Source organism: Neodiprion lecontei, chromosome 3 (genome assembly GCF_021901455.1).
Source record: "Neodiprion lecontei isolate iyNeoLeco1 chromosome 3, iyNeoLeco1.1, whole genome shotgun sequence".
NCBI classification, from domain to species: Eukaryota; Metazoa; Arthropoda; class Insecta; order Hymenoptera; family Diprionidae; genus Neodiprion; species Neodiprion lecontei.
The window spans coordinates 7,457,241-7,472,891 of NC_060262.1; the positions used below are offsets into that span (position 1 = coordinate 7,457,241).

The window sequence follows — 15,651 nt, forward strand, 5'->3', positions numbered from 1 at the left end:
CAGATGGCGTTCTCGACTCATTGAGGCCCAAAGCCCGGAGGGAGATAAACAAGGTAAAATCGCCTTTTGCGAATATCTCAATGATGGTTTATAGATAAGTAGGTAATATTAAAATATCAAGATCCTGATAGTATCAGACCTCAATCTCAATTGGTTTTTGAGGAAAAAAATAAAACTAAAAAATACAAAATAATTTCGTCCTCACGATTGATTCGACCAATTTCTTTGAAAATTTGATCTGTTATGGAGGAGGTCAAGTGCTTTTACAGATACGGAGGACAGATTTTTAGTTTAGTAAATTCATGATAAAAAAAATTGTTTCTTTGTTAATTTTTACGCTTCCCTGTGATACCTTTCGAGCAAAATCAAGAAACGATTATCTTTACATTCCGTATGGATTCTTTAATAACACGCATTTTTTCCAAAATTTTCGTAAGGGTATGCTGTAGTAAGAAGAAAACAAAAAACTCTTTACCAGCAAAACTATATTATTAGAAAAGCTTCGCCCATACTATTGCAAATTGCACTCTTCTTTTCATGTAAATAATATATTGAATTAATGCATTTATATCAGAAGTTATAAGAAAAAAATTTACAATCATTTTTTTACAACAATTCCCTTACATTTGAGGTTGTGAGAAGAATCTAATATACTAAATTATTTTGCTAGAAATTTTTCTTTGAACCACATGGTACTGTAGTATCAAAATTAGAAATTAAAACTTCGATAAAAATTTATTCTTTTCCCATTTTGACTTGTGAATTAGTTAATTGCAATGTGCAGAGCAATATTCGATTTTGACGAAATTTCATCACGGCGGATATTTTTAGGGATGATACCTGAGATCTCGAAGGGACATTTTCCCCCAAGTCTACTATAGGATTCCTATGCAAGTCGTGGGACAACATTGTTCGGATAACGATTATCATAATAATCGTGTCATCAAATAATAACGTTTTAATAAAAATTAGCAACACAACTTATTCTAAACATTTATTTCATATTGAATATTATTAGAATATTTCAAATTTTATTTTGTATAAATTATTTCTTTGCACTGTGTCGTACGATACAAAAATTTACAACAAAATTTCACACTTATAAATATTACCCTCTGAACCTTAGACATTTTCTACATCCACTTAAATAAGCTTGTTTCTGGAAACAAAATAAAGAAAATGAGTGCCTCACCATGTTGTAACTTTTTCTCCACATTGGACACCAAAATTTGAATCCATAATAGTGTTTCTAAAGTATCAAAATGTAATGTAACAAAAAAAAAAGAAAAGAAAAAAGTACTGTTTGCACCCAACCCGTGATTGTGATCTGTAAAATAATTTTTCAAGGAACAATTGGAAGAATGAGTAACAAATCATCTCTTGTACGGTTCATAGTATAATATTTTATGTGTCAATGTTTATCATTGATATCGATGTATAATAAATTATATTGATTTGACAATGTATTCAAAGCAAAAACATGTACGCATAAATTTAATTAGATACGTCCGTTCAAACGATACCCAGGACATGTTATAATCTCACAGATAATTTTTGTAATAATCGGATCTGCGAAACTGACATTAAATATACGTATTCTATTTCCATCTAGATTATACCACGCAGTTCCGTACGGTGAAAAGAATTAATTAAACACCTCTGAATCCACACGTGTCGCATCTGAGGCGTATCGAACTCCCATTTTTACCATTTTATTGACGATACACAACATTTCTTGATCAGCATTACAGTTCGAGTCGACAAAGAAACGGCGGACCGTCTACGGTCGTTATAAACTGTTATCACTTTACTTTTTTAGTGGTTTCATTTACTTGTTCATATATTCGCAAAGAATCTCTTATCACATTTGACCTCTGATATCTAAGCTGTAAGTTCTGTAACGGTTGCTGATTGTCGCACTGTATTAGCTTAGATGAGGTTTGAATTTCGTCTATTAGCTCAGCATCGACGATCTGTATCATTCAGAAGAAGACGTAAATTTTTTTCCGTCTAGCTTCCCGGAAAACTGTAAAATGGAATGTATTTTTACGCTACGATATAAATATGTTGAAAGTCGCAAGTAAAACGACGCGCAGCATGTCTCGGTGAGACAAGACGCCAACATTACGAATTCATCGATTTCAATTCTACGAGATTTCAGAAACAATTTCGTTTCACCCTGCGGCAAGATTGCACCTACATTGTTTACGACTCACGTTTGACTGATTACATTTTGCATATAACAAGCAATTTTTGAAATAATTTTTGCATTCATAAACAGTAGACACTTGACATTTCTTCATTAGTTTGTAAATTTTCCCAGCTAATTGTAAGAATCGAGACTGTTCAACGCTGTCACTAATATACTTCGTCTTTCGTCAGGCTCTGCCATTAACAATGTTCTTCGAAAACCGAGGTTCTTAAAATCTTCTTAATTCCAACGTCCAATTTTCCTGAATTTTCATTTTTAATCCCCCTCGTACCGCGATTAAATTTCCCTTGGCTTATCTTCAAAGGCGCCATTGAAATGCCCTTCAGGAAATGCGCAGGTGAATGCACAACGCACTGCAGGTGCTCGTGACTCTAATGAAACATCGAGAAAATGGACACAAAGAAGACATACACACTTGGGAGTACAGAAGCATCGTTTATGTCAGCACCAAGTCTTACTTTCCGCAGTACAACGAAGTTGCAGGTGTAGAGAATGTTTGGACAATAAGGAATCTTTGTTTGATCGTATGATAACTCGCCTTCGTATAAGGACGAATTTTGTTCGCCGCCATTGTTCTAATTTAATTACTGTGCATAAAATTTACGACTGATGAGAACTGGCGTTAATTAATTATCAAATTACAAGTTCAAGTTGAAATTTGTGTATGGAATGAGGTTTTTACGATTGCACAACGCGGGCGTAATTTATGCGAAAGCACTTATCTAAACAAATTACCGACAGAATTGCCAATTAGTTACATGTAACAAGTAGCCAAACAATTTTTTCCCCCTCAAATCCAATATTTTACTTAAATCCTATCTCTCTGCATGAAACGTATTTTACTGATGGCGGGTATCACTCATAGCCACCCAAGCTGCTTAGATTGTTGCGTAACGGGTGAAGAAAGAGAATTTTTCGAATAACTGTAATTGCAACACACCATCTCTCAACGTTCTCAACCGACCTCTGCGACCTTCTGTTTGTATTTATTTTCACGATTTTCTTATCATTTTTTTCTGTTTTGGAAGGTTAAACTTGTTCATTTTATTTTTGGCTTTTATCACTGAATCGAATATTGTACGTCAGAATTGCGTGCTGTCTATTCCAAAAGTGATGTGACTAACAGTGAGATAGCTGGGTTAACCCTGAAAGGAAAAAAACGCCGTCGTAACCACCGAGTTTAAAATAATGTAAAATTATCAATTCTACTACAGCAATAGTTAAGACGGATTTTCCTCGTGCGATATAAAAGGCAGAAATTTGATATGAAATTGTGAGATTATTACTTCAAAGTCTGCAGGAGTTTCTATTTAGTATTCAATTGAAGCACGCGGAGTGTCCTGGACTTTATCCAAATGCAAGAGTTTGTGGCGGTATGATTGGTTTCATAACGTCAGAAATAGTCGAAGAGAGGAAAATATTGCCAGTAAAATTATTTTCCACGCTAAACTTATCGTCAGTCATTTCTACCGATGATTCCCGCTAATTAATATTCGCACAACTATACGATTCTTGATATTCGTGAACTTGAAGGCTTTACTGTGAAACCGCCTGAACATATTTTAACCGCAAACCATTCCTTTAGAAGTTCATTTAGAAGATAAATAAATAAACAAACAATCAACGAATCGATAAATAAATTTAAAAAGCAATCATTCAGTTAAGTCTGATCATGATAGCTATAGGAAATTTTTGGATCTTGAATTACGTGGATCGTTTTAGAGTATAACTGATCCAGATAAAGCTGTGTTACAATGAAGCTCAAACGCAGGTAAGGAAATATAAAAATTATATTGAAAGTTACGTTACGTTATATTATTTATCAGTTTCGACGATAACTGAAAAAAGTGATTTGAAAAAAACCTCGTCACATTTTTTGATGGACCGCTTAGGAAAACAAGACCGAGACGAAAAATGTTTGAGGAACGTCTAAAATGCAAGCACCGAAACGTACCGAGATATGGTTAATTACATGGCACACATGCCACTCTTCTCGTACAGTTTGAGTAACCTGCACCAAAATCTCACTAAAACTTTCCTCGTGTATCCGACCAGAGAGTAGACGGTAACATTTTACACGCGTGTCTGCGATACTGTGCCGGTTACTTCTCTTATCTGGTCTATTTTCGTGAAAATTGTTGCTTGAATCAACAAAAAGATTTAGCCTAGGAGGAATTAGTTTGACTATGCAAATAATTCAGTCCATTGTATTGAAAAAAAAATTTCGATTAAGATGAATATTTGGTTTCGTGCCAACTTAAATTTTTCGATCGCTAACAGTTATTTGTTTATTTTTTCTCATTGAAAGAAACTTCAGTCTGCAATATAGCAGGTACGTCGAATGTTTGATCTAAGGAGAAATATAATATAATTTTGACTACGTAGGAAAATTATGCAATCAGTAGCGCTTGTTTAAACCGTTAACTGGGCCTTTTGTGAGAGTTTCGAATTCCTAAACCAATTTTTTTATTTTTCTCGCAATCAGAGTTCAGATCTTATACCGGAAAAGTTAGATACATCAACGATTTCACATTTAAAAATGAGACACTTCTATGTGGAACAAACGAAGAATATTGAATTACAAAAAAAAAAAAACAATTTGATATTTTTGAAATGCACATTCGAAAAGGTTATCGCGCTGAATTCGATAAGACAATAATATTTTCTAAATATGTATATAATTCAAGAATCACGAATCCTAATTGAACAAAATGATTTATTATAAACAACTTTAAAGAGATGCCATTGGTGGACAATTTTTTCTTTTTTGTTTAAATGTAACAGCTCTTTTCATACACTGAGAGAAATTGTTATTTTCGCTTACCGCTCAGTCCTTAGCTATTTTCATTTTTTAGCACAATCGAAAAATATGGTACAAAATGAAAATTAGTTTTGTGGCTGTTACCAGAAAATCTAGTATCCCTTACTATTTTTTCTCATTATGATCATTCTTACTATATTGTCTTGTAACTGTTGCGAAAATTTAATGCTTGTAGAAAATTTGTAGAAAATTCATTAGCTAAGAGAATGGATCATATTCATTTAGTTAATCGGAATTGCACGGAATATAAAATTAGCCTCGAAATGATCGTGAACACCGCGATGTACCCGTAGTTTTTGACAAGTGGTTACGATCATTTGAAAGGAGGGACAAAATTTCTTTTTCATTGTTAAAAGATGTGGGTTTGATCAAATCGACCTCGATCAGCTCAAATTGCACCTGCGAGCCGTAGCTTTATAAGTTTATGTATCGACATATGGGATACTCCAAAAGTATACTCATATGCATCGACATCTGGATAAATTTGACTATTTCATTGCATGAATCAATGTTTGGATCTGATCCGGAAGAGCGGTTATCGATTCTACAAGCGGCGATTCCCCGTGAAGAGGTCGGATTCTTTTTCTTTACGTACGTTTCCACATTCGGCGTTACTACATGAGCAGATTGGATGTTTCGTATTTAAAAGTCTGTCTATCGGTATATAATTTGTAGAACAGCCGTATGTACAAACGAATTTGTAGAACTACGTCACGTGTAGAAATAAACTTGTGTAAACAAACTTGTAGAACAGTCGCATGTAGAATAAATTTGTAGAACCGTTACATGTAGAAACGAACACGTAGAACGAAAAATTGTAAAACGGTCGCATGTAGAATAATTTTGTAGAATCATCAAATGTAGGAACGAACATGTATAAAAAAAATTTTCAGAATAGTCGTATGTAGAATAAATCTAAAGAATCGCCGCATGCAGAAAGGAACACCTAAAAGCAAACTTGTAGAACTGTCGCATGCAGAATAAATGTTTAGAATATATCGCATGTAGAAACCAACCTGACAAAAAAATGCTTCTAGAACGGTCGCATGTAGAATTATTTTGTAAAATCATCATATGTAGAATAATTTTGTAAAAATCATCACACGTAGAAACGAACATGTAGATAGAAAACTTGTAGAACAGTCGCATGTAGAATTATTTCGTAGAATCCTCATATGTAGAATAAGTTTGTAAAAATCATCGCACGTAGAAACGAACATGTAGATAGAAAACTTGTAGAACAGTCGCATGTAGAATTATTTTGTAGAATCCTCATATGTAGAATAATTTTGTAAAAATCATCACACGTAGAAACAAACATTTAGAAAAAAAAAACTGTTAGAACAGTCATATATGTAGAAATGGACAAGTAGAACCAGCGTACGTGAAACTACGGGGAGGTGTCACATGTAGAAAAATTTTGGGTTCAGACGGAATTTGCAGAATCGATTCGTGTAGAATTATCGGACCTCCCCCGTCATAAGGCTCCGATACCGTCCCCCCGAAGGAGCGAAACAGGGTTGCGGCATGACACCAACGACGACCATGCGACCGCTCTGGTGACGTCGAGCGATGTGTTCGACGGGGGAGGGGATATGCTACTCTTGGAAATCTGGCTAGCTGCTGACCGAGGACTGAGACCAGCTCTATAGCCCGTAGCACACACTCCGCGCGGTAAAGTCGTCTCGGTAGGACTCCCTGAGTTTAGTCGGCTCGTGGAAGTGGACTTGGCAGGTTCTCGTCCTCGTCGTGAGCTTTGCAGTACCTCGCCTTGTCCAGATCCAGATCCAGATCCAGATCCAGATCGAGATCGCGATCGGCATTGGGACCCTCAAAGTTATTACACGCGTGTATAGTCAATATACATACGCGCGCATATATATATATATATATATATATATATGTATGAAAAGAAATATATATGTATATACGCTTCGGGCAAGGGTCATTTTAATTTTCACCATAAAAATTAATTACCATGTTCGGTCGCTGTTCGGATTTTCAAATCATAACACTCAATCGAATTGCAGATACTACTTACGCTCGTTCTATCTCGGTAAACGGACTCTGTGATGTTTGTGAAATTATTCTAGTGTCTATGATGTGAATACCGTGCAGGGATTTACTTACGCGAAGGTAGGTGAAACCGATCACTACGTAGACGTAATTTTTTTCGGTAGAAAAGTTTCTTTTTTCACTCATAACCTTGCTGTCAAAATTTTCTTTCTGTCTTCGCGTCTTATAATTTCACGATATCCACGTGTTAAACTCACCTACTGTAATACTCAATAATAATTTTATGGTATGCTATTTTAATTGTACTTGAAAAGTTGAAGAGGTGAGCAGTCTTCGTTCTGATGAACAAAGACAATCGTTTGAAACTGGTGACTTCGATGAAAGATACCTTTCATCTATATTATCAATACACATCCATGTAACTATGTTATACCTTCTTCGCCGGAGATAAAAATGTTGCAAAATCACGACGGAGAGATAAAACCGTAAATCAAGTCATTCCGACTGCGAGCACATATTATAAATAATGGCAGAAGCGGTCAAATTCAAAAATTTATGTACCGCAACACGGTGTACATTATATACATACATACATAATGTATAACTTTCAAACGCGGGTAGGTTATAATTTGAGAGTGAAACGGACCAAAGATTAATATTAAATTGTAAACACGTGATACGATAGTTTTACAAAACTTCCTCTGACGTAAATACTGAATAAATTAACAGAATCCGATCGTCAAACTACTAACGCAAAACTTCAACGTAGTACTTTGCACGCAGGCAAGCTGGCATTAGAGTAATTAAAATCGTAATTGGGCTCCGTATAAATCGATGTATCGATTAGCCAGAGAGTGTTTCACGATCTCTTTCCGTCTTACATAACGTCGAACACCTGTAATATCAAAGCTGCACCAGACCCAGACCGAACCAGACCATGTATACTCACGTTACACACATTACAGAAACCATCCACGTATCTACGGAAACTGACAAAATTGACTAAAGAAAAAAATTAAATAGACGAAAAATTTTATCGTTACCGGTCACTTCCCCGCCTGTCGAAGACTCTTTACATATTTGACTTCGGAATTTTTCGCGACGCTGTTAGTTTCGGCTCAATAAAACCGCACGTTTATTCCGAGCTCGAAGACGTTGAATCTTTGCATAAAACTAATCTTTCGCCGTTAATCGCATGCATCGGAAATATCGAACGATAATCGACGAACTTGCCATCTCGATTTGTCCAGTTAGACACATAGTTAGACATTAAAAATCCGGACTAACTGAACTTGTGACTCCCCGTCTTGTGTTTTAATTTCACTAGTGCAATGTAAATTTGTGTATATTATGCGTATATGTATCCTTCAAGTTATGAATTTTAGCAAAGTCAATCCTACTGCGATTGAGTTCATCGTTCAATTCCTTCGAAATCAATTATCTCGAGCGATGAAACTTTCTTGGGGTGGCTACACAAGTAGCGACGACGTCACGCAGCGTAGTCAATCAGAAGCGAGGGTTCGATCGATCAGCGTTACAAAGTCCCTATCACGGTAAAGCAAAACACGGCTTCCTATTGGCGGTGGGTTGTGACGTCACGGCCGTAATTCAAGCGCGGCGTGAAAATTCTGATGGTAGTATCAGGGTCGGAATTATTGACGGGGTGAAGAACGCGGGGTGATATTATCTAACCTCTGATCACTCGGCGCGTAGTTTACATCCGCTTATAGATATTTATACGATATTGTGTATCGAACTGTTGGTTAAGTTGTAACATGTATTTCTGGAATAATTTCAACACGCCGCGGTAAAATGGTCACGTCCACGTGCAAAGTGTTCCTGTAAAATATGAGTAAACCTACGCGTCAAACGGACCACCAACAAGACTACGAACGACACGCACGTTAGCCTGGCAAAGTTATAACTACCTAGCTTCTGCTATCCATCCGCAAGGCCTTGCCGAGAGTATATCATAGATATAGGCATAATGTCGAAGTGAGAAACGCGAATTGAATATCAATTATTGTTCTTCGCGGCAGACGTGCAACGTGTTACCATTATGAAATATGCCTCCGTTTGGGGGGGAAAAGTATGTCTTCCGAAAGAGAAGAAAAGAAAGAAGAAAAAAAAAAAAAAAGAGGCACATATTTATTTTTGTTTGCGTATAATGATAAACAGTTCGGCGACGAGTCGTCTCGAGTCATTGTGCTCGGACAATCGCCATATCTTCCGAGTTCTCGTGCGAAGAAAGGCATTGTTTCCATGATGTATATGAGAATTTGCATGATTTTCACGCGAGGTGTTGCGGGGATCGTTTTGGAATGGAGCTGAACAAATTTCGATCAGCACGTGCCAGTTTCCAAGACGTCAAGGTCGATTTGATCCCGCTCCCTGTCTCCTTTTCTCTCTTCAAATCAATCTTGGAAAATTCTCGTTTCTTCTGACAGTCTCGAACCGTAATCGAAGCAGAAATAACACTCGACAGCCCCGATCGACCCACTTTAGATATAGATTGCGCTTCAAAGTTCAATGGCACCCGATGTGTGAGACCGTAAATGGGTTAATCACCGTCGGTTATTCCGGTTCCAGCTGTTCCAATTATTATCACAGTGAAAACGGAAGTTATATTAGACTCATTCTCTCGCAAGAATCTTGAATTCTACCGACTAACATCCAAATCTTGGTTCTCATCCATGTTAAATGTAATAAATACTAAATTTTCTTGGGAACTTGGACAGAATTGATCAGATTCAACTTATCAAAATTTGCAACGTTTCGTTGGTTTCATTTATTTTCCAACTTCATCAGGCAAGTTTTGAGGTTAAATCATCGTTAAAATCCTCTGGTCCATAACATCAAGTCAAAAATATGTTTAAATAAGACTAGACAGATATATACATTTTTTTTAATAAAATTATTGTGCCAATAAATCAATTTAAATAAAATAAAATGGACAAATATAATGATGGACAAATACACATGTCAAACGTAGTTTAACGTAGTCAAATTTTGATAAGTTGAATCTGATCAATTCTGTCCAAGTTCCCAGGAAAATTTAGTATTCTACCGACTAACATTTATCGATTTTGATCGAGGAGAATTTTAAGTCTTTGCGAGGCGTTCGAGACGCGATCGAAGACGTATAAATGGAAGAGAACGAGGATCGAATAAACAAAAATACTCATTGAACGAAGTAGGAATTGTTGGGCACGCTACGTAACACGCCTAAAAACAGCTCAATATTTAACTCGTACACGGAAGGCGTTAACAGCCAGTTATACGTTACGTTGAACGATTGTGTCCGCACGTTGATGTGTCATAGCAGCCGCATATAATGTAATATAATGTAGTACACGAGTATTTCGTAATATTTTAATACATGTTCACCATTCATATATAATATTACAGAAACTAAACGTCGTGAAAATTTTATTCGTGGTCGTATCTCGAGAGAGATAGAGAAAGGGAGAGGGAGGGTGATAAGACGATCGACAGATAAATAGCGAGACTTGTGTTCGGCGTATATATAGATATACATGAACTGAAAACGTGCGAAGTGATGAATATATTACGCACAGAGTAAAACAACGCTAGCAGTTTAGTATCGGGATGCATAGGTCACGGTTACTAGTTAGACAAATCGCGTCTATCTCTCTCGCGGCGAGGATGATTCTGACGCTTGATTATTATACTCTCACTCTCGCTGTCGAGAGCCGATGGATTATTTATGTTCCAATGTGATGCGTGGATATATATATATTAGACTGGGCCAAAAAAAACGAAGAATTTTTTCTTTCAATGGTACTGTAAAAACATTGTTCATGACGACAAAAAAAAATTATCCTGAAAGTTTGAGCCCTTAATATCAATATTAAGGGGTGTATCGTTACAGCTATTGATTTTTTAACGGTTACCGCATTTTTTTCACCCAAAATCCGTCAATTATCAATCTGAAAAATTTTATCAATTCATATTTTTGAAGGAAATTAAATTTCCTACAAAAAAGCTCTGTTACTAAATTGACGTAGATCGAGCCGTTTCCTTGTAATCGTGCCTTAAACATTGATTTGTTTTTTCAAATTTTTGTTTGAATTTTTGATTTTTGTAATTACCAGAAAAATCAATATTTTCATAGATTAAACCATTATCTTTGCGGGAAATTTGATGCTCTACAAAAAAGGTCTCTTAACATTTTTCATGAAATTCACTCCTTTAAAAGTTATTCGACATTGAAATTACTTTTGAATACAATTTCAATATATATATACATACATATATACAAGTCTGCATTGCAACCGTTTTATACTTGCAAAATATCGGATAAATAGATTCAAGAAAGAAAAAATAACGACGAGGACGCTCTGCATTTTTCATCTTGTCCGTTTGAATTCGTGAAGAGTCAAGTCGATCTGGCATTAACATTCGTCCCGGAAATTCTATTTTCTACCCTCAAATTCAACGATCATAATGGTAAATCGTTTTTCGGCTTGAAGATTTTTTATGCCAAATAACTGGGAAAAACTAGAGATTGTGTAATTTGACTTATTCTCTGATTACCATAAAACGTATTGAACTGACTTACTTCTAGTGAAGTAAAATAATTACACGATTAAATTTCGTCAACGTTTGCAAACTTGAAATTCATAATTACACATCATTCGGCTTCGATTTCAAAATCACTAGATGCGGCTATTTTTAAACCTGCGGAGACTCGATTCGACCATAGAGTACATAATTCCTATAGCGTTAAGTACTCGAGAAATTTTCACGTGTGAAAATTGATACAATATCGGAACATGGAAAAAGAAAGAATCGAGCGACAGAATTTTTCTGGCACAATATGTATTGGGAATTAACAATAAGCTGCTCCAAAAATGCTGAACAAGCATAATACGTTTCATTCAGATCCAATTTGTGCCTTGTGATACGTGGAGTATAGCGTAACATAATCAGCGGCTTATTTATAAGATGCGACGAGATTTAACACTGGAAGAAATATTTGCTGAAGTAACCTTGACATTCGATCTAGTCATAAGGATTATGAAATTTTCCATTTTATTTTATCGTGGATCGTGATTTCTACGATAACTTCACAGAATTAGAACCATTTTTACTTTTCAATGTCGTTTACTCTCACGAATCCGAATAACTGAAATATTTTTGCCTAATCCTTACAGTTACACAGAACTTGACAAAGAATCTGATAGTTATTTCGCACGCCAACATCCTGATAAAGTATAACAGTGAAATACAATACAACAGCTAAAACATCGAATAAACGATCCTACATGTGATTCCGTGAATGTTAACAGGTGCGAATATGTATACTAGGGTGGTCCTTACATGGGTTCGACAAAAAACTCATGATGGAGCGCGTCAAGTCGGTTCCAAATGTTGAAAAAAAAAATCCCTAATTTTTTCAGATTCTTATTTCATTCCCCTAGTCTCCCTGTTTAAGCGGGAAGTTTCAAACTGTTCAAAAACATTGTCATTCACTATATTTTGTACTGAATTTTATTTCAAGGTTATTCGTAGACAAAAAATCCCTATTCTGAAATATTCAATGATATTGTACTTCTTTCAGATAAAAAAAAAAAAAATCGTCAATGGTGTATTCCATTAGAAACGTGTGCTACGGTATTTTTTTTTTTTTTCACAAGATGACAAATGATTAGATTACGTAAAAATAATAATCCCAATATTTGCATGTCATCGACTGTGATATTACGTAGTGTTGATATGTGGGTATTCCATTACAGTACCGACTAAATGAATGTTAGTGTTTTGTTTCAATTTTTTTTTCCAGATTATATCTGACTGACAAGAAAGATATGTTTTTTTTTTCACCGAAAAGAAGATGAATCTCACTAAATATTCGAGATTATAAATTTTTTCCGCCTACGAATAACCTTGAAATAAAATTCAGTACAAAATATAGCGAAGGAGCGTAGTTTTGAATAATTTGAAACTTCCCGCCTAAATAGGGAGACTAAGGGAATGAAACAAAAAATTGAAATAATTAAGGTACATTTTTCAACATTTGGAACTGATTTAACAGGCTCCGTCTTGGATTGTTTTTTTTTTTTAGCCTACGTAAGAACCACCCTAAATTATATACATGGATTATCGCGAGTAACAAGGGGAAAAAGGAAATTTAAAATGAGCACTGAAAACCTGCGGTACCGAATTATACACACATTCGTATGTATAAATGTCTGGGCGTAAAACGATAAACGCGTACTCTAAAGCGGATTCAAATAATTATAATGTATGTTAATTTTGTCGTTAATTGACTCCAAATGTTTGATTATACATATAGGGTGTCCGTAAAATGTCTCTTCTTTTATATTTTCATACGATTTCAAAATCTGACACGAATACTTCAGGTATTATGCTCATCAGGCTTTGTCTTTATAATGTCAAGGATGATTTCTTCTTTTTTTTTTTTTTTTGCATATTTCTCAACGGTTTTACTTCTGTCGGCGAACCTTCCGACAGATACACCCAAAATTCAAAACATTCTGCGATTTTTTGACACAGTTTCAACTTCAATCCGAAACTAGAGCTTTGACAACTATCAAAGAGATTGGCAAAAATTCGTAAAAAATCGATTAAATCGTATCAAAGTTGTTTTAATTTTTTGCTTTAGCGACTGGCTTGAGGGTTCTTTTTGTGTGGACTCCAACCTTGAAAAAAAAAAAAATCTGAGGAGCGAGATGACAAATATCTCATAACGTTCATTCGAAACGTAACACTGCAGTTTTGAATAAATCTGTATTTTTTGGCTCAAGGGTCAAATTTCTATTGTCCAGATAATTTCCCACGGTGGTTTTTCATGCTAGCGCAACTAGTATCGTTGACTTTGTAACCTGATAAACATTACATTTGTCACAGTTACTAAAAAATTCTGTTTTAAAATGGCTGGTTATCGGTACAATAACGATTTAAATATCGTACAAGTTACTAGAAAATATTTTAAAAATAACTATTTCGTGTAATTATAGTTATCACTGATAAATTTTATGGCTAATGGACAATTAAATCAGTAAGATTATTAGACTATAAGATTATTTCGATCAAACAGGGCCTCGAAATTAAATTATCGCAATCCGGTTACAAGAAAATACAGTACAAATAACCGCAACGAAAAACAATAGTTTATAAAAATGTTGAAAAATTCTCCAATCACAGCTATAAAATTAATTTTCATTTTTTACTTAGATACAGATTTTTCGGCAATGATAGAAAATGAAAACTAGTTGACAAAAGATTTCTCTCGGGGCAGGAAAGTTTGTTGGCGTTCACCTTGTACAAGCAATGCACACACACAGGTAACTAACTATGTACTATGTGTGTAAACAACAGTGGGTGCCGTAAGAGAGAGAGAGAAAGGCGGTGTAAAATGTGTACTCTACACTCAACTACTACATTATACACACTGTGCCGTGTAGAATTGAATCAGCCGATTTTCGCGCTTTGGTTCTGCGAACGAAAGATAGTGAGAGAGAGAGATAGAGAGAGAGAGACCATTGATATCGCTATGTTATGTCACGCAAATTAACATATTATTATAAGATAACTTTGGGGCTCTAGGTTATACGTTACTTGTTACATACACTTTATACTGTTAGTCAGTCAGTCCGTCGTTCGGTCGGTTCGCCGAAACCTCATCCGTGGGTTTTTGTATTTGGTGCTTCTTTTTATTCTTCGTTACAATTTTTCCACCACCGAAGATTCTACCATTCAATTCCTCCTCATGTTCAAAAGGTTTTTATCAGTCAGTCCGTCTTTTGGGGTCGGTTCGCCGAAATCTCACAAACGGAATAGAAAAATCTATTTGCTGTGTCGTTTTTTTTTTTTTTTTTTTTTTTTTTTTGGAAAAAAAATTTTCCAACATATTTCTATTTACTCGCTGCTGGAGTTTTGTGAAATCTTTTTGGATCAATTTATTATTTCAAAGTGTAAAGCTAATTTTGCAGTTTCGAGTGAAGTGCAGTGATTTTTTTTTTTCAGCAGAAGCTTCTCTTTCGTTCCGTTTCTTTATTCTATTCCCATAGCCGCTATTGCCAAATTGATAGCCATTAAGAGACGACGAATGTAAAGTATAAGACCCAGTTAAGTCGACGCTGAAAGTGACGGGAAAATATTTATAACGACAAGCTTTTCAGGCAAAATCACACGTTTTGTCCGTTATACATGTATCTCGTGAACATGTGAAAATTTCTTCTGTATTGTGCCCAATTTTTTACCCCTCTCTTCCTACAGTCATCTCGTATCGTATTTCGTTTTTCACCGCTAGAGAAGATTTATTATTCTCTCTTGCCTAAGTTCAACACGTCTTGCAAGTATACAGTCACTGGGTTTATCACGCGTCGGCATGAGAACGAATTTTAAAAAGACGTCGGCTTATAGGCAACCTCCATTATTTCACCGCGATTCCAATGTCACGTGCGCAACACACGGTATAAGTCACCGACTGAGGATTAAAATAGACCAACTGGCTGTGCTAATCTAAGATTCTTAGCGCTGCGTGATGATCATCCGTGTTTGACAGGGGATTCAGCGTAGGGAAATTCCACATTCGAGGTGATAGAGAATTCTT

General features: G+C 35.5%; 1 protein-coding gene across 2 annotated transcripts in view; it reads left to right on the top strand.

Annotated features, from left to right (window-relative positions):
• Window positions 1-6,698: 6,698 nt before the first annotated feature.
• The window catches only part of LOC107226279 (A disintegrin and metalloproteinase with thrombospondin motifs 9), a 178,227-nt gene continuing 169,274 nt past the window's right edge, over window positions 6,699-15,651 (top strand). Inside the window, exons 1-2 of one of the 2 annotated variants that reach the window (XM_046733914.1) lie at window positions 6,700-6,869; window positions 7,064-7,169. The gene's annotated coding sequence lies outside the window, so the exon portion shown is untranslated. Of the gene's footprint in view, window positions 7,170-15,651 lie in introns of both variants that reach the window. The other variant, XM_046733915.1, reaches the window with a different exon arrangement.